An 18,193-nucleotide genomic window follows, 5' to 3' on the forward strand; every position below is an offset into this window, starting at 1 on the left:
GACTGCTGAAGGCAAGGGAAGGTGTAAACATGCAGAAGGAAGGGATGTGAGACATGTCTGGTACCTGCTCACTTTACCCTAATACTTCAATAGCACTTAACGATAATAATGATGATGGTGATGATGATGTTGATGGTAATAGTAACTTTGACATGTGCTGAGGGCTACTCTATATAGGCATTGTGTTAGGCAGTTTGCATCCACTGTCTGAGTTGATGCTCACAAATGAGGAAACTGAGCCTCCAACAGAGGTTATATACTTGCTCAAGGTCACACAGCAATGAAGTAGTAGGTTGGTCTGGAACTTAGGTCTTCAGACTTTGACTAGTTAACGAACCAGCTTTTCTGTTTTCTGCATTGTATATATCGTACATGCATTGAGTGCCCTGAGATGTGTCAAATGATGAAGAGACCTTAAGGGACTCTAGAGGGTTCCACCCTGCGGCTTTGGAGAAGACAAGGAATAATTCTAACACGACAGGCACCTGTTATATTGGGGAGCAGCATTGTACCCAGGTAAAGAACTACATTTCACAGCTTTCTTTGGAGACTGGGGTGGCTAAAGTGATTTAAGTAGTAGTTGTTGGCTGGGTCTTCTGGGAACCTTAAAGCAAGCAGACTTAGCTAAGAAGTAGGCACCCTTTTGTTCTTCCCACTTTCCTTCTTTTCTTAGGTGGAATGTGGATGTGACCACCGGCGCTCCAGTGTTCACTTTGTGAATATGGGGTGACTTTGAGGATGTTAAACCTCAAAGATAATGGTTCATCCAGAGAAAGAGTCTAGATCCCTGTCAACCTAGGTGTCTTCAAGATGACCTAGGTCATCTGTACCAGCCATGAATTGCTTCCCGCTAGAATCCTTTTAGGTCATAAAAAATAATAAGCCTGTATCTTGTATAAGATCCTGTTATTTCTCATTTCTGTTACCAGCAGTTGAAACTAATCTAAACTGATAAACCCTTGATGCTTTGACAGGTACTGTGCTAGGCACTTTACATATCTGGTCCCAGTTTAATTCTCACAACGTAGGTAGAAATTATTTTATATATGGGCAATTACCCTCAGAGGCAGAGGCAGGATTTGAACCCAGGACCACCTGATTCCCCAAACCATTGCTGTTTTCATGGAGTCATCCCAGAGAAAAGGGGACAGAACATGTGAGATAAACGTTTAGGGAAAAAAAAAAAAGCTAAGGCATGGAAAGAGAATAAAGGTGGTGAGTTCTAGGGATTATAACAAAATCCAGCTTCAAGTGGAAGAGTCATATCGTCAGACCTGCGGTAGTTGGGAAGAATCGTCAAGAAAGCAAAGAGTGAGTGTGGTAGGATATTTTCAACAGGCCCAAAAGTTAATGCTGTCAGAATCACTGAAGATGTTGAAGATATGGTCTAGAGTTCCAGAGCAGACCACAAGCTGGCGTCAGAAAGATCACTTCCTCTGGAAACACAAGTTTGGACATACTGTGTTGCTTCATTTGGGACAACAGCAGAAGGCCACCAAGATTCTTAATCCTATGTGTTTAAGAGTTTCAGTTCAAGACCTCGTTAACATTTTATTAGGCAGAATGAATACTGTGGCAGCAATGAGGAAGGATTTTCAGGATTTCCCCCACCATGCCTATGCATATCCCACCTCCTTGGCCATCCTTCTATTCTTCTATCCCTTTGCTTATTCTTTTCCCTTTTGCTTCTCTTTGCTGATAGCATACATCCCCCAGTGCATTTATTATTTATTGAACGTTAAATCTCTGCTCCTGTCAGGCATGGTGCCTGCTCTGGAATGCAAGGATGAACAACAGCAACAAAGCAACACGTCCCAAGAACTTACGATGGGCTTAGTGTGTTCTCAGCACTGCCCATGTTTTATCGTGTTTAATCCTCACAACACTCCCAGGCAAGCACTATTGTCCCCATTTTACATGCAAGGCACAGACAGGTTTAAGTGCCCTGCTCAAGCTTACACAAATAGTAAGTGGTGGAGCCAGGGTCCCAATCCCGAGCTCACTGTCTTCACCCCTAGGCTGTACCATCCCCTCTGACGAGTGGCTCTCCATCAGACATGCAATTCTAAACTGCCCGGGATGCTCTCTAAAGCATAGTTGCAGGGCTGACTCCACAGCTGCTGAATCAGCCCCCCCGGGGAATAGGAGCTGGGTGATTCCGAAGCATACGATTGGTTAAAATACACTTAGTGTGATATAAGGCCTTATCTTCAGTTACCTGGGGGAGACCAACAGACAAATCATATATCCATAATATAATCGTGTGTGTATGTACGTATGTGTATGTATGTATTTATAGTGCTATAACGTGTATTCATCGGAGATGCTAACAGGTAAATCAAATATACAAGCATGATTATCATTATAACAACTATATTAGTATAGGAAGGTGCTAAGAATGCAGAAAGAACAGCATAGTGGGCAAGCACAGAAGATGGGTCCCCAACCTCAGATTGCTACCATTTAGGTCTGTCACTATTACTTAAAGATAATGAGGCCTTTTGTCTCTTGGCCCAGGTGTACCAACCATAAAAAAGGAATAGGTGCTAATCATTAGCCACTGATAATTTAGGGTGGGATTTTATTTCCAAATTCATCATGTCCCTGGGAATGGGATTTTGTTATAGCGCTGATTTGAGCTAACTTCCCCCCCCCCCGATTTTAATGAAATAATTGACATACATCATTGCATAAGTTTAAGGTGTACAGCATAATAATCTGACTTACATATATGGTGAAATGATCACCACATTAAGTTCGGTTAACATTCATCCTCTCATATAGATATGAAAGAAAAAAGAAAAAGGAAAAAACACTTAAAATTTACTGTCCTCACAACTTTTTTAATCAATGATTTTTATGTTTATTTTGAAAGTTAAGATAAAATTGACATGCAATATTATATTAGTTTCAGGTGTACAATGTAGTGATTCAATATTGTATCTGTTGTGAAATGATCACCGTAATAAGACTAGTTAACATTATTCACCGTACGTAGCTGTGAAATTTTTTTTCTTGTGAGAACTTTTAAGATCTACTCTCTTAGCAACTTTCAGATACACAATACAGTATTAACTATAAGGGCCACGCTGTACATTACAACCCCATTACTCATTTATTTTGTAACTGGAAGCTTGTGCCTTTTGACTCTCTTTTTCCATTGTGCCCACCCCCACTCCTCACCTCTGTCAACCACCAATCTATTCTCAGTACCTATGATCTTGGGTTTTTTTTCTTCTTTTTAAAGATTCCACATGTAAGTGAGATCATATGGCATTTGTCTTTCTCTGTCCAACTTATTTCACTTAGTATAATGCCCTCAAGGTTCATCCATATCACAAATGGCAATATTTCATTTTTTTTTTTGGGAAGAATAATATTGTTTGTGTGTGTGTATGTATATTACATATATATATATATATATATATATATATATATATATATATATCACACCTTCTTTACCCATTTTGTCCATTGATGGACACTTACATTGCTTTCATGTCTTGGCTATTGTAAATAATGCTGCAGTGAACACTCGATATCTTTTTGAGTTAGTGTTTTCATTTTCTTCATATATATACATCCAGAAATGGAATTGCTGGCTCATATGGTAGTTCTATTTTTTAATTTTTTGAGGATACCCCATACTGTTTTCCATAGTGGCTGCACCAATTTACATTCTCACCAATGGTGCACAAGGATTCCCTTTTCTCCACATCCTTGTCAACACTTGTTATTTGTCTTTTTGATAATAGCCATTCTAACAGGTGTGAGATAATATCTCATTATGGTTTGATTTGCACATCCCTAGGGATCAGTAATGTTGAGCACCTTTTCATGGATCTGTTGGCTCTCTGTATGTCTTCTTTGGAAAAATGTCTATATAAATCCTATTTTTTAGTTGAATTGTTTTTTTTGTTTTTAGTATATCTATTTTTATTTTTTATTTATTTATTTTTGGCTGCGTTGGGTCTTAGTTGGGCACGTGGGATCTTCATTGCATCGCATGGGCTCTTCATTGTGTCGTGTGGGTTTCTCTCTAGCTGTGGCGTGCGGGTTTTCTCTCTCTAGTTGTGGCGCGCAGACTCCAGAGCATGTAGGCTCTGTAGTTGTGGTGTGCAGGCTCCAGAGGGTGTGGGCTCTGTAGTTTGTGGCACGCGGGCTCACTAGTCGAGGCGTGTGCGCTTAGTTGCCCCGCGGCATGTGGGATCTTAGTTCCCCGACCAGGGATCGAACCCACATCCTCTGCATTGGAAGGTGGATTCTTTACCATTGTACCACCAGGGAAGTCCCTTAGTTGAATTGGGTTTTTTCTTTTCTTTTTTTTCTTTTTTTTTTTTTTGCCTGTGTTGGGTCTTTGCTGCTGCATGCGGGCTTTCTCTAGTTGTGGCGAGCAGGGGTACTCTTCGTTGCGGTGTGCGGGCTTCTCATTGCAGTGGCTTCTCTTGTTGCGGAGCATGGGCTCTAGGCGCATGGGCTTCAGTAGTTGCAGCACGCGGGCTCAGTAGTTGCGGCACGTGGGCCCCAGAACGCATGGGCTTCAGTAGTTGTGGTGCATGGGCTCAGTAGTTGCAGTGCATGGGCTCTAGGGTGCACGGGCTTCAGTAGTTGTGGCTCACGGGTTCTAGAGCACAGGCTCAGTAGTTGTGCTGCATGGGCTTAGTTGCTCCGCGGCATGTGGGATCTTACCGGACCAGGGCTCGAACCCGTGTCCCCTGCATTGGCAGGCGGATTCTTAACCACTGCACCACCAGGGAAGCCCCAAAGAAACACATTTTTAATTTCAATTTTATATTTACAAAAAGACAAAGAGAATAGGGAGCGGGGAGGCAGGAATGTTGCTGGTCACCCCCCACCCCCCCCAGAGTGCAGCGAGAGGCCACAGCCAACAGAATGGGTCAGACTGCTCTCCCCTGCCATTACTGATAACAGCAATGGACCAAAGGCTTCAGTTAACAAGGTCAGTCTGTTTGGGGAGAGTCAGATGATCTGTCCAGTCCATGTGCATGAGGAGGAAGTCCCAGGTCAGTCTATTGAGGCCTTGGCTCTCCATAGGCTGGGGCCCTTCTCTTGGAAGTTCTGGGCCACCCTCTTCAGGGCACATAGGGGCCACAGGGACAATGCCAGGGAAAACCCCTGTGGACCACAGGGGCCTGCTGCTGATAACAGGGTCGGGGGAAGGGAGACCTAGGCGGCTGGGGACTAAACATAAAGTCAACTTTGAAGGCAAATTCTGTCTGGGTAGTTGGGGGAATATCTGAATGGAAATGGTTTAAGGAGAATTGATTTGATTGGAAAGGATGGTCTGAAGAAAAATGGGCATCTTGGGGACAGACTAGGAACGGGGGTGTCACCTCGTGAAAGGGGATGGGACGGGGTTGTGGGGGCAGGAGTGGAAACTGGGGTGGGCGGGGAGATGGCGTCTGGGGCAGGTGGCAGCACCCAGGTGGAGGCAGGGGTCAGGGTGGAGGAGGGAAGGCCGGTTGATCTCTGCAGCCCCCCCTTGAGAGGGGGCTGCCTCTCAAGTCTCCTGCTAGGTCCTCCCCTGGCAGGGCCATCCTTGATGCACTTGCCCACTGGGTCGCGCTGGGGCAGCTCCATCCCCCAGGTGTCGGCCACGTGGGCCAGCAGAAGCTGGGAGAGTTGTTGATGCGCGTGTTCATTCCAGTGCACTCTGTCGGAGCCGTGCTTTTGGGCCTCGTCAGAGCTGTAGAAGTTGGCTTCAATCACGTTGGTTTTCAGGGTGGAGGCTGCGGGTCGGAGCTCCGGTGGGAGGAAGCCACTGGTGATGTTGTCGCCCACGGGCATGGCCGTGTTCCAAACCAGGAGGCACGACTAGGCAAGCACCTGGCACAGGCGCCCAAATAGGCTCTCCAGGTTCTGCAGGTAGTTCGGCCAGGAGTCCTCCCCGTACCTGGTGAGGTCCCAGAGGCAGGAGCTCATGATGACCAGGTTCGGGTCGTGCTCACCCGAATGCAACTCCTCCAGGATGGCTTCGAGGTAGTCGCGCGTCAGGAGTACGCGCGCGTCAGGAAGTAGAAGCGCACCAGGTGCTGGATGGAGCCGAAATGGCGCACCTCGCGGTAGTGGGTGCCGTTATGCATGCGGCCCTGCTTGCCCCCCTGCACCAGCTCGTCCTGTTCGAAGCCGTACTCTCCCTTGGCCTTGAGCTGGCTGAGTGTGAGCAGGCAGTCCTTCTGCAGCAGGAGCACCAGGTCCTTGTGCATGGCCCTCTGGACCAAGTCCGCCAGGATGACCACGAACTTGTTGTGGAGCAGCTGCTGCACTTCGGAGGCGAGCCCGTGGCCCATGATGCTCGGGACGCGCTGCCTAGCTCCTTCCTTTCACTCGGTGGGTCTGCGGATGGCTCCTCAGGTGTAAAGGTGATCCCTCAGCTCAGGTGGCTGGTCCTCCTACATCCTCAGGCACTTTGCTCCAGGAGGTGCCCCGGAGAGGGGAGAATTAGGCATTCTATGTTTCCTTCAATCTCCTGGGGCTGGCTCCTTTCTTTAAACCTTAAACACATTCTAGTTTCTTGCTTTAAAAAGGAAAGGAACCGTCTTTGACTCCACCGCCAGGACAGTCCTATCTTTTGCTTCCCCTTCAAGGCCACTTTTTGCAAAGTTGTTTGAACTGGCTGTGTCTGGGTCCTCACCTCCCACTCACTCCTCCTTTTACTTGATTTTGGCTTCCAAATCCACCAAAGCGAAGAAACATTTGTCAGTAAATCCCCAGTGATTTCCTTGTTGCTCCTTTCAGTGACTACTTCTTGGTCATTATCACATCTGTAGCATTCCTAGCTCCTTGGGGCTGGGGCACTGGTGCAGATTCCCTTCCATGACTCTGCTGGAGAGTCTGACACCCTGGTCTCCTATCTCACCTCCCCCGGTATCCTGTGTCAGTTTCTCTTTCTCTGGCCATCCCCAAACGTCAGTCTTTCTCAAGGCCCACTCATTGGCTCCTTCCTTCTTTTCTTCAACATTCTTTCCTTCGGTGAATCCATCCACGCTCTTAGTGTCCATACACTCCTATTTGCCCCAACTTTTCTGTTCTGTTCTTCTTTTTAAAGATTGCTTTGGCCATTTGGGTATCTGTGGTTCCATACAAATTTTAGGAATGTCTGCTCTATTTCTGTGAAAAACACCATTGGAATTTTGTTAGGGATTGCACTGAATTTGTAAATTGCTTTCGGTAGTATGGACATTTTATCAATATTAATTCTCCCACTTCATAAGCATGGAACACCTTCCCATTTATTTGTGTCGCCTTCAGTTTCTTTCATCAGTTTCTTTCATCAGTGTCTTACAGTTTTCAGTGTACAGGTGTTTCACCTCCTTGGCTAAATTTATTCCTAGGTATTTTGTTTGTTTTGATGCAATTGTAAATGGGATTGTGCTCTTAATTTCTCTTTCTGATAATTTGTTATTAGTGTATAGAAATGCAACAGATTGCTGTATATTAATTTTGTACCCTGCAACTTTACTGAATTTATTCTTTTTTTGTTTTGTTTTGTCTTGGTAAAGTCTTTATGGTGTTTTATATATAATTTCATGGCTTCTACAAATAGTGACAGTTTTACTTCTTCCTTTCCCATTTGGATGCCTTTTACTTATTTTTCTTGCTTCATTGCTGTGGCTAGGACTTCCAATGTTGTGTTGAATAAAAGTGGCAAGAGTGGGTGTACTTGTCTTGCCCCTGATCTTAAAAGAAGAGCTTTCAGCCTTTCACCATTGAGTATGATGTTAGGTATAAGCTTATTATATATGGCCTTCATTATGTTGAGGTACGTTCCCTCTACACTCACTTTGCTGAAGGTTTTTATCTAAATGGATGTTGAATTTTGACAAATGCTTTTCACATCTATTGAGATGGTCATATGATTTTTATCCTTTATTTTGTAAATATGTATCACATTGATTTATCAATGTTGAACCATCCTTGCATCGTTGGAATAAATTTCACTTGATCATATGTATGATTCTTTTAATGTATTGTTGAATTCAGTTTGCTAATGTTATGTTGAGGATTTTTTCATCTATGTCCATCCATCAGGGATATTGGCCTGTAATTTTATTTCTTGCAGTGTCCTTGTCTGGTTTTGGTTTCAGGGTAATGCTGGCCTTGTTAAATGAGTTTGGAAGCATTCTTTTTAGAAGGACTGGTATCAATTCTTCTTTGAATGTTAAGTAGAATTCACAAGTGAAGCCATGTGATACTGGACTTGTGTTTCGTGGGAGGTTTTTGACTACTGATTCAACCTCCTTCCTAGTAATTGGTCTGTTCAGATGGTCTCTTTCTTCATGATTCAGTCTTTGTATGTTGTATGTTTCTAGAAATTTATCCAGTTCTTCCATGTTGTCCATTTGTTGGTGTATAATTGTTCATAGTAATCTATTATCATTTTATTTCTGTGACATCGATTGTAATTTCTCCTTCATTTCAGATTTTATTTATCTGAGTCCTCTCTTTTTTCTTAAGTCTAGCTAAAGGTTTGTCAATTTTGTTTATCTTTTCAAAGAACTATCTCTTGGTTTCATTGAATTTTTGCTATTGTTTAATCTTTATTTCATTCATTTTTTGCTCTGATCTGTATTATTCCTTCCTGCTACTAACTTTGGGCTTCATTTGAGGTATAAAGTTAGGTTGTGTATTTACGATTTTTCTTGTTTCTTCAGGTAGACATTTATTGCTATGAACTTCCCTCTTAGAACTGCTTTTTCTGCATCCTTTAAATGTTAGTATGTTGTATTTCCATTTTCATCTGTCTCAAGGTATTTTTTTATTTCTCTTTTGATTTGCTTCACTCATTGATCTATAGCATGTTATTTAATCTCCATATACTTGTGAATTTTCTAGTTTTCTTCTTCTAATTGAGTTCTATTTCTAGTTTCAAACCATTGTGGTCAGAAAAGATGCTTGATATGATTTCAACCTTGTACATTTTTTAAGAATTGTATTGTGGCCTCATATATGATCTATCCTGGGGAAAGTTCCAAGTGCACTTGAGGAGATGTGTATTCTGTTGTTTTTGGATGGAACATTCTATTTATATCTGTTAAATTTATCTGGTCTTATATGTCATTTAAGGCCAATGTTTCCTTATTGATTTTCTGTCTGGATAATCTATCCATTGATGTAAGTGGGGTATTAAGTCTCCTACTATTGTTGTATTCCTGTCTATTTCTCCCTTGAGATCTGTTAATATTTGCTTTATATATTTAGGTGCTCCTATGTTGGGTGCATAAATACTTACAAATATTATATCCTCTTATTGGATTTACCCCTTTGTCATTATGTAATACTTTTCTTTAACAACTTTCACACATATCATACGGCAGGGTTAACCGTGGTCATCATGTTGTACATTACATACCTAGCACTTATTTATCTTATAACTGGAAGTTTGTGCATTTTGATCACCTTCCTCCAGTTCTACCTCCCCCACCTCTGCCTCTGGTAACCACAAATCTGATCTCTTTTACTATAAGTTTTGGGATTTTTTTGGTTTGTTTTATAGATTACACCTGTAAGTGAGATCATACAGTATTGGTCTTTCTCTGTCTGACTTATTTCACTTAGCACAATGCCCTCAAGGTTCATCCATGTTGTTGCATATGGCAGAATTTCCTCATTTTTTTAATGACTGAATAACATTCCATTGTATATATATACCACGACTTCTTTATCCATTCACTGTCAATGGACACTCAGGATATTTCCATATTTTAGCTATTATAAATAGCTGCTATGAACATGGGGAAACAGATATCCATTGTTTTTTTCCTTCAGACATATTCCCAAAAGTAGAATTGCTGGATCATATAGTAGTTCTATTATATTTTTAATTTTTTGAGGACCCTTCATACTGTTTTCCATAGTGGCTGCACCAATTTACAACCCCACGAATAGTGCACAAGAGTTCCCTTTTCTCCACATCCTCACCACATTTATTAACTCTTGTCTTTTTAGGATGGTCATTCTAATGGGGGGTGGGGGTGGTGGTGAGGTGATATCTCATTGTGTTTTTGATTTGCATTTCCCTAGTTATTAGTGATGTTGAGCATCTTTTCATGTACCTGTTGGCCATCTGTATATCTTCTTTGGAAAAATTTGTATTCAGGTCCTTTGCCCAATCCAATTTTTAATTTTTTTTTTTTTTGCCATTGGATTGTATGAGGTTTTTAAAATAAATTTTAGATGTTAACCCTTTATCAGATATATGGTTCACAAATATTTTTTTCCCATTTTGTAACTGTCATTTCACTTTGTTGATTGTTTCTTTTGCTGTGCAGAGCTTTATAGTTGATGTAGTCTCACTTGTTTATTTTTGATTTTGTTGATTGTGCTTTAGGTGTCATATCCAAAAAAATCATTACCAAGACCCATATCAAGGAGCTTCACTCCTATTTTTTCCTCTAGGAGTTTGATCATTTCAGGTCTTACATTTAAGTCTTTAATCAATTTCAAGTTAATATCTGTGAGAGGTCTAAGACAGGGGTCTAGGTCCATTATTTTACATGTGAATATCCAATTTTCACAGCACCATTTATTGAAGAGACTGTCTTTTCTCCATTGAGTATTCTTGGCTCCCCTGTCAAATACAGTTGACCATACAAGCTTGAATTTATTTCTGGGCTCTCAGTTCTATTCCATTGGTCTATCTGTCTGTTTTTATGCCAGTACCATACTGTTTTGATGACCTTAGCTTAGCAGTTTAGCTTGAAACCAGGACGTGTGATACCTTCTGCTTTGTTCTTCCTTCTTAAGATTTCTTTGGTCATTGGGGTCTGTTGTGGTTCCATATAAATTTTAGAATTTTTTTTTCTACTTTTGTAAAAAATGCCATTGGAATCGTAATAGGGATTGCATTGAATCTAGAGATGGCTTTTGGTAGTTTTGACATTTTAACAATCTTAATTCTTCCATTCGATGAAATTGGGACACCTTTCCATTTATTTGTGTCTTCTTTGATTTCTTTTATCAGTGTCTTGTATTTTTCAAAGTAGAAATCTTTCACCTCTTTAGTAAATTTGGTCCTAAGTATTTTATTGTTTATGAGACTATTGCAAATAGCATCATTTTCTTCATTTCTTTTTTAGATAATTCATTGTGAGTGTATAGAAACACTACTGAGTTCTGTACGTTAATTTTGTATCCTACACTCTTGCCAAATTTGTTGATTATATCCAACAGTGTTCTGGCAGAGTATTTAGGATTTTCTATGTATGAAATCATGTCATCTGCAAATAGAGATAATTTTACTTCTTCCTTTCCAATTCAGATACCTTTTATTTATTTTTCTCGCCTGACTGCTCTGGCTAGAACTTTGAATACTATGTTGAATAGGAGTGGTGAGAGTGGGCACCCTTGTCTTGATCCTGATCTTAGGAGAAAAGCTTTCAACCTTTTACGGTTCAGTATGTTGTAGCTATGGGCTTGTTATATATGGCTTTTATTATGTTGAGGTATGTTCTATCTATACCTAATTTGTTAAGCGTTTTTATCACAGACAGGTGTTGAATTCTGTCAAATGCTTTTTTTCTGCATATATTGACATAATCATATGATTTTTTTTTTATTCTATTAATGTGGTGTATCACACTATTTTGCATATGTTCAAACATCCTTGCATCCTAGGGGCAAATCCCACTTGGTCATGGTGAATGATCCTTTTAATGTGCTGCTGAATTTGGTTTGCTAGTATTTTATTGGGAATTTTTGCATCTATAGTCATTAGGGATATTGGTCTGTAGTTTTCTTTTCTGGTTTTGGTATCGGGATAATGCTGGCCTTGTAAAATAAGCTTGGGGGAGTGTTCCCTCCTCTCTATTTTTTTGAAAGAGTTTGAGAATGATTGGTATTAATTCTTCTTAAAATGTTTGGGAAAATTCACCAGTGAAGTCATCTGATCCTGAGCTTATCTTCATTGGGCAATTTCTGGTTACTGATTGTCTCCTTATTAGTAATTGGTCTGTTCAAATTTTCTACTTCTTCCTGATGCAGTCTTGGTAGCTTGTATGTTTCTAAGAATTTTCCATTTCTTCTAGGTTATTCAGTTTGTTGGTGTATAGTTGTTCAGAGGAGCCTCCTATGATCCTTTGTATTTCTGTAGTATAAATTGTAATGTGTCCTTCTTCATTTATAATTTTTTAAAAATAAATTTATTTTATTTTATTTTTGGCTCTGTTGGGTGTCTGTTGCTGCACGAGGGCTTTCTCTAGTTGCAGTGAGCAGGAGCTACTCTTCGGTGCAGTGCGCGGGCTTCTCATTGAGGTGGCTTCTCTTGTTGCGGAGCATGGACTCTAGGCATGCGGGCTTCATTAGTTGTGGCACGTGGGCTCAGTAGTTGTGGCACACGGGCTTAATTGCTCTGCAGCATGTGGGATCTTCCTGAACCAGGGCCCGTATCTCCTGCACTGGCAGGCAGATTCTTAACCACTGCGCCACCAGGGAAGCCCTTCATTTATAATTTTGTTGATTGGGTCCCTTCTCTTTTTGCCTTGGTTGGTGTACCTAAGAGTTTGTCAGTTTTGTTGATCTTTTCAAAGAACCAACTGTGAGTTTGTTTTATATCATCTATTGTTTTCTTCTCTTTTTTATTTCTGCTCTTTTATTTCCTTCCTTCTGGTAACCTTGGGCTCAGTTTGTTCTCCTTTTTTCTAGTTCCTTAAGGCATAGAGTTAGGTTGTTTCTTTGGAATCTTTCTTGCCTCTTAGTGCAGGTGTTTGTTGCTGTGAACTTCCCTCTTAGAACTGCTTTTGCTGCATCCCATAAGGTTTGGTATGTTGTATTTCCATTTTCATTTGTCTCAAAATACTTTTAAAATTTCCGCTTTAGTTTGTTTTTGATCCATTGGTTGCTCAGGAGAGTGTTTTAAAATTTCCATGTATTTGTAAATTTTGTAGTTTTCCTCCTGTTACTGATTTCTAGTTTTATACCACTGTGGTCAGAGGAGAAACTTGCTATGATTTCAATCTTCTTTAATCTGCTAAAACTTGTTTGGTGGCCCAACATATAGTTTATCTTAGAAATTGTTCCATGGGCACTTGAAGAATGTGTTTTCTGCCGTTGTCAGATAGCATGTTCTGTATATGTCTGTTAGGTCTATTTTGTCTATAGCATTGCTCAAATCTGCTGTTTCCTTATTGATTCTGTGTCTGAGGGATCTATCCATTGTTGAAAGTGGGATATTAAAGTTCCCAACTATTTTTGTGCTGCTGTTTATTTCTCCTTTTAGCTCTGTTTTTGTTTTATATATTTAGATGCTTCAGTGTTGAGTGTATAAATATTTATAATTGTTATATCTTAATGGATTGACCTCTTTATCAGTATATGATGAGCTTTTCTGTTTCTTTTTACCATTTTTAGTTTAAAGTCTCTTTTGTTTCATACAAGTATAGCTACTCTTGCTTTTTTGGGGATTATTATCTGTTTGAAATATCTTTTCCATCCTTTCACTCTCAGTCTATACATGTCTTTAAGGCTAAAGTGAGTATCATATAAGGCAGCATATTGTTGGATTTTTTTTTTTTAAATCAATTCAGCCATTCTGTCTTTTAATTAGAGAATTTAATGTTTGCATTTGAAGTAATTATTCATAAGTAAGGACTTACTGTTGCCATTTTGTTCATCATTTTCTGGCTTTCTTGTAGATGCATTGTTCCCCTTTTCATATCCTGTTGTCCTTTTTTATTTATTTATTTATTTTTGGCTGCACTGTGCAGCTTGTGGGATCTTAGTTCCCTGACCAGGGATCAAACCTGGGCTCCCTGAAGTGGAAGCGTGGAGTCCTAACCACTGGCCTGCCAGGGAATTCCCCTTGCTGTCTTTTTTGTGTGTGTGTTTTGACGTCTTTTGGTACCAGTGTTCTCTGACTTCTTTATCATGTTCTTCCGTGTAATTACTACAGGTTTTTCCCTTTGTGTTTACCATGAGGCTTACGTAAAATATCTTAAAATGATAACATTCTATTTTAAACTGATAACAACTTAGCTTTAATATAATTCGTGAAATTTACACTTTTACTTCTCACATTTTAGGTATTGATGTTACAGTTTACATATTTTTAACACTATGTAACTACTAACAGATTATAGTAGTTATGATTATTATTTTTTAAACTTATAACTACAGTTGTAAGTGAATTCACACTACTCTTACCATATTACATAATCTAATTCTGACTATATGTTTACCACTAAAAGTGAGTTTTATGCTACTTTCTTCTGTTTTTATGATGTTAATTAGTGACCTTTTACTTCCACTCAGAGAACTCCCTTACGATTTTGGTAAGGCAGGTCTAATGGTGGTGAACTCCCTTGCTCTTGTTTGCTCATGAGTCTTTTCCTTCCTTCATTTATGAGGACACCTTTGCTGGGTATAGAATTCTTGGTTTACAGGGGTTTTTTTCCCTTTCAATATTTTGAATATATCATCCCATTCCCTTGTGGCCTGAAGAGTTTCTGTTGAGAAACCTGCTGATAGTCTCATGGAGATTCCCTTGTATGTAATGTCTGTCTTTTGTCCTGCTGCTCTCAACTTTCTTTATCTTTGACTTTTGACAATGTTAACTGCCATGTGTCTCAGTGTAGTCCTATTTGGGTTCAACCTATTTGGGGTCATTTGGGCCTCATTGATCTGGATGTCCATTTCTCTTTTTTTTGGCTTGGGAAGATTTCAGCCATTATTGCTTTAAGTATACTTTCTGTTCCTTTCTCTGTTTCTTCTGGAATTCTCATAATGCAAATATTCTTTTTTTTTTTTTTTTTTTGCGGGGGTGGGGGGCTTGTGTCTCATAAGTGCAAAGGCTTTCATTGCTGTTTTTCTTTTCTTTTCTTTTCTTTTTCTTTTTTGCTCCTCTGACAGGATAAGTTCAACTGTCCTGTCTTCCAGGTTGCTGGCTTTTTTTTCTTCTGTATTGAGTCTGCTTTTGAAGCTCTTTATTGAATTCTTCAGTTTAGTTATTGTATTTTTCAGCTCTAGAATTTTTTTCATGGTTTTTATTTTTGTTCAACTTCTCGTCATGTTCATGAATTGTTTTCCTAATTTCATTTGTCTGTGTGTTCTTGCAGTTCACTAAAGTTCTTTAAGAGGACTATTTTGAATTCTTTGGCTGACAGTTCATAGATATTCATTTAAGTAGGGTCAGTTACTGAAGTTCTCTTAGTTTCCTTTGGTGGTGTCATATTTCCCTGATTTTTCATGAGCTTTCATTCCTTACGTTGGTATCCGTGCATTTGAGTAAGTGGTCTCTCTTCTAGACTTTGTAGGTTTGCTTTGGTAGAGAGAATTCTTCGCCAGTTAGCTCAGTTTTAGTTTCTGCAACTGTCTGCTGATAACGACCTTGAGCAGGTGGGGCTTGCTATCAGCGTCTATTTTTGGATGAGGCAACTGCCTGAGCTCTGAGGGCAGGGGTGGGAGGGTGTGCTGCTGACTGAGAACAGTTGGATAGGACTCTTGTCTTGGTTCCCTGCCTAAGTGAGGCTGTAGGATGGGCTCTGCAGTTGCCTGGGTTCTCTGGTCAGGCTTACTAGACCATTGGGCCTGGGTACTGTACTTAGCAGTAGGTATCTGCCCTGCCCTAGTGGGGCAGCAGAATGGAATCCAGGGTCTGCATGGCTTGTTTCAGGACTTGAATTTGGGAAGAGTGTATACTGAATTCCCTCTCCAGACGGGGGCTACAGGTTTTGCTCTGCAGATGGGAAAAGCCATGGACTGTGCTCTCTGTTCAAGTGCCACTGTAAGCAGGGCAGATGAATGGGCTACATAGCTTCCCATGTGCTGTGGTTAGGTTCCTTGGTCAGGTGGGCTGAAGCCTATAGTCAGCAGTGAGTGGGGCTACAAATTAGTTTCCCTGCTTGCGTGCAGTGGAAAGACTAGCTCCAAGGTTTTGTAAGGCTATCATCTGTTTGTGATCTTGATTCAAACCAACCCCTGCCCCAAGTTCCCTGGCCAAATAGGGCCACTGGCTTTGCTCTGCAGGCTATCAGCTCTGCCTGCCCACCTCTCTGTTCGAGCTTGCTGTGCTATACAGCCTCTACGTGTTCCCACCAGTCCCCCTGGCCAGTCAGGGTGGGGAGACACACTCAGCAGCTGGTAGGCCTATGATCCGCTCCCACGCCTGGGTGGGGCAGGAGGGTCCATTTCAGGCATCTCCCTAATTTTCTGAACAGGCTTTCTGGTTGGAAGGGGCTGAGAGCTACACTTAGCAGCAGTGGGGCTGTGAATGAACTCCCCCTGTCTGGGCATATCAGGGGAACCCTCCATGCCTGGTACTGACTTTGCTCTGGGGCAGTCAGCTCTGCCTGTCTGCCTCCTGGCTTGAGCATTACTGGGTTTCTATGCCTTGGAGGGGGAAGTGGGCAGATCAGCCTCCGGAGCTGGCAAAACTCCTCGTTTGAGGAGCTGGCTTGCACCCTGCCAAGTTCCCTGCTCAGACTGACTTGGCTCTGCAGCTGAGCAAAGCTGCTGGTTGGGATTACTACCTGGGCGCTGCAGGGAGGGACTCGGTCTACCGAGATCTGAGTGCTGGTTGTTGCAAGCCCCTCCCCCTTTCTCCATCAGGATCAGCTTCCCAGTGGTTGAGCCCCGCAGATTCTCCTGCAGTCCCTGTGGGGTGATACAGGAGTAGCCGCTCTCACAAAGCAGCTCACAATGCTGGGGGGTCCAGATGTCGTCCACGAGCTCTCTTTTCCCACTAGTGGAGCTGTGTTGGCCTGGGGGAGGGGCAATGCAGTCAGCGTGCAGCTGCTCCTGTTACCCTTCTGATACACATGTCTTGATCTCTGTGGTGCAAGGCGCGGAGTGGGGGGTGTGTGTGTGTGGGGTGGCTCAGCCTCACCCTGTGTTCTAGGATGCTCTTGGTGGTTTCCTGTCCATGAATCCTTGTTAGCTGCTGTGCTTGTGAGGGCAAAGTCAGGGATGACCTATGTTCCCATCTTGGTGATGTCGCCGAGTTAACTTTTGAAATACGTAATTTCTATAAAAATGCCTGATCCTTCTAGTACTTAAATATAATAAATTCACCGGAAGCTGAGTCAAGGAGTTCAGGCCAGCCGTATAATCTAGTCAAATATCTTTAATTGTGAGGGTCCCTTTATTAAAGGGGAGGTGCCTGGGCTACGGGGTTCGAGATCTTGGAGGGTCTGACAGGCATGCTCATCTCTTCATAGGCACCTGCCCCCGACTTCAGAGTGTGCAGGAGCTTTCGTTTAGCCACACTGTTCTCTTATTCCGAATTCCACCTAAAAATATTTAAATTAACCTTCAGGCTTCCTGGAGAACATAAAAGTTATTCTGAATTATTTTCACTGCCAGGATCAGCACAATTCCCTTCCCTGCCAGCTCAGTAGGTATTCAGTGATAGAGAAACCAGTTTTTAAATTAATACAATTTTGTGTTTGTAAGGAAGCCATTATTTTTAATTATTGGGCATTTTCCTCAGCCTGGCTTCCCCAGTTAATAAAACTCAGCTATTTAGCATGGTTTTTATTTTTGCAGAGGGCAGACTTTGGGAAGTAGTTTCCCGATGTGGAATCTCCCTCCAGAATGTTTTGATCTCTCCAGGCACACGCCTGTCACAAGGAGCCTTGTAAAAAAAACCCTGAGAAATGGCAACGCTGTCATTAAAATGTCCCTGCTGGGCCTATAACTGGTGACTCTAACTTAGCTTGAGGGGCAATGTCGGGAGCTGGCGAATCGAGAAACTGGAAAGAGGAAGTTAACACTGGGCTGGATCCCCTCCTGGAAATGGCACTGTAGCACAGCAGGAGAGACCTCAGTTAGACTTACAGCAGAATCCCTTGCCCATCCCACTTCGCGTCTGGGAAACCCAGAAAAGATTAGTGAGGGAGGGCAAGAGAGTCTCCATGTCTGGCAATGCTGAAAAGCAGAACTCCCCGCTTGGTGAGTTTAGTTATTCACCCACCCAGAGGAAAAGCCTGGCCTAGATGACATCTTCATTTCCTTTCTGGGTCAGACCTCTGGGATTTAAAAAGCAGCTCCCAGACAAGACTCCATGCTATGATGGGATCAGGGCTGGAGCAGACATAACAACTTGCTATAAATTTAATATTAGCTTAAATAACGCATAATTAGAAGGGTAAGCCTCTGCAAACACATTAAATAATGTATTCCCCAAGCAAACATGATTTTTGGATGATATGCTGTTTTGGATGGCGGTGAGGTAGAAAGG

General features: G+C 41.6%; 2 protein-coding genes and 1 pseudogene across 20 annotated transcripts in view; 1 reads left to right on the forward strand and 2 right to left on the reverse strand.

Annotated features, from left to right (window-relative positions):
• The window catches only part of LOC309658178 (uncharacterized protein), a gene marked incomplete at its 5' end in the record, with an annotated part of 80,515 nt that overhangs the window by 55,183 nt on the left and 7,139 nt on the right, over nt 1–18,193 (forward strand). Inside the window, one exon of one of the 4 annotated variants that reach the window (XM_082456509.1) lies at nt 13,776–13,786. The exons of the other annotated variants lie outside the window; for them this stretch is intronic. Of the gene's footprint in view, nt 1–13,775; nt 13,787–18,193 lie in introns of those variants that run through there. 4 annotated transcript variants of the gene reach the window in all.
• TENM2 (teneurin transmembrane protein 2) overlaps nt 1–18,193 on the reverse strand; it is a 591,699-nt gene that overhangs the window by 30,204 nt on the left and 543,302 nt on the right. The gene's annotated exons all lie outside the window — the stretch shown is intronic.
• On the reverse strand, nt 3,440–17,267 carry LOC309658179 (PC-esterase domain-containing protein 1B pseudogene; annotated as a pseudogene). The gene has a single exon. The product of its transcript is annotated as a PC-esterase domain-containing protein 1B pseudogene (transcript).

Source organism: Balaenoptera physalus (genome assembly GCF_965194825.1).
Source record: "Balaenoptera physalus genome assembly, chromosome: 3".
Lineage (NCBI taxonomy): Eukaryota > Metazoa > Chordata > Mammalia > Artiodactyla > Balaenopteridae > Balaenoptera > Balaenoptera physalus.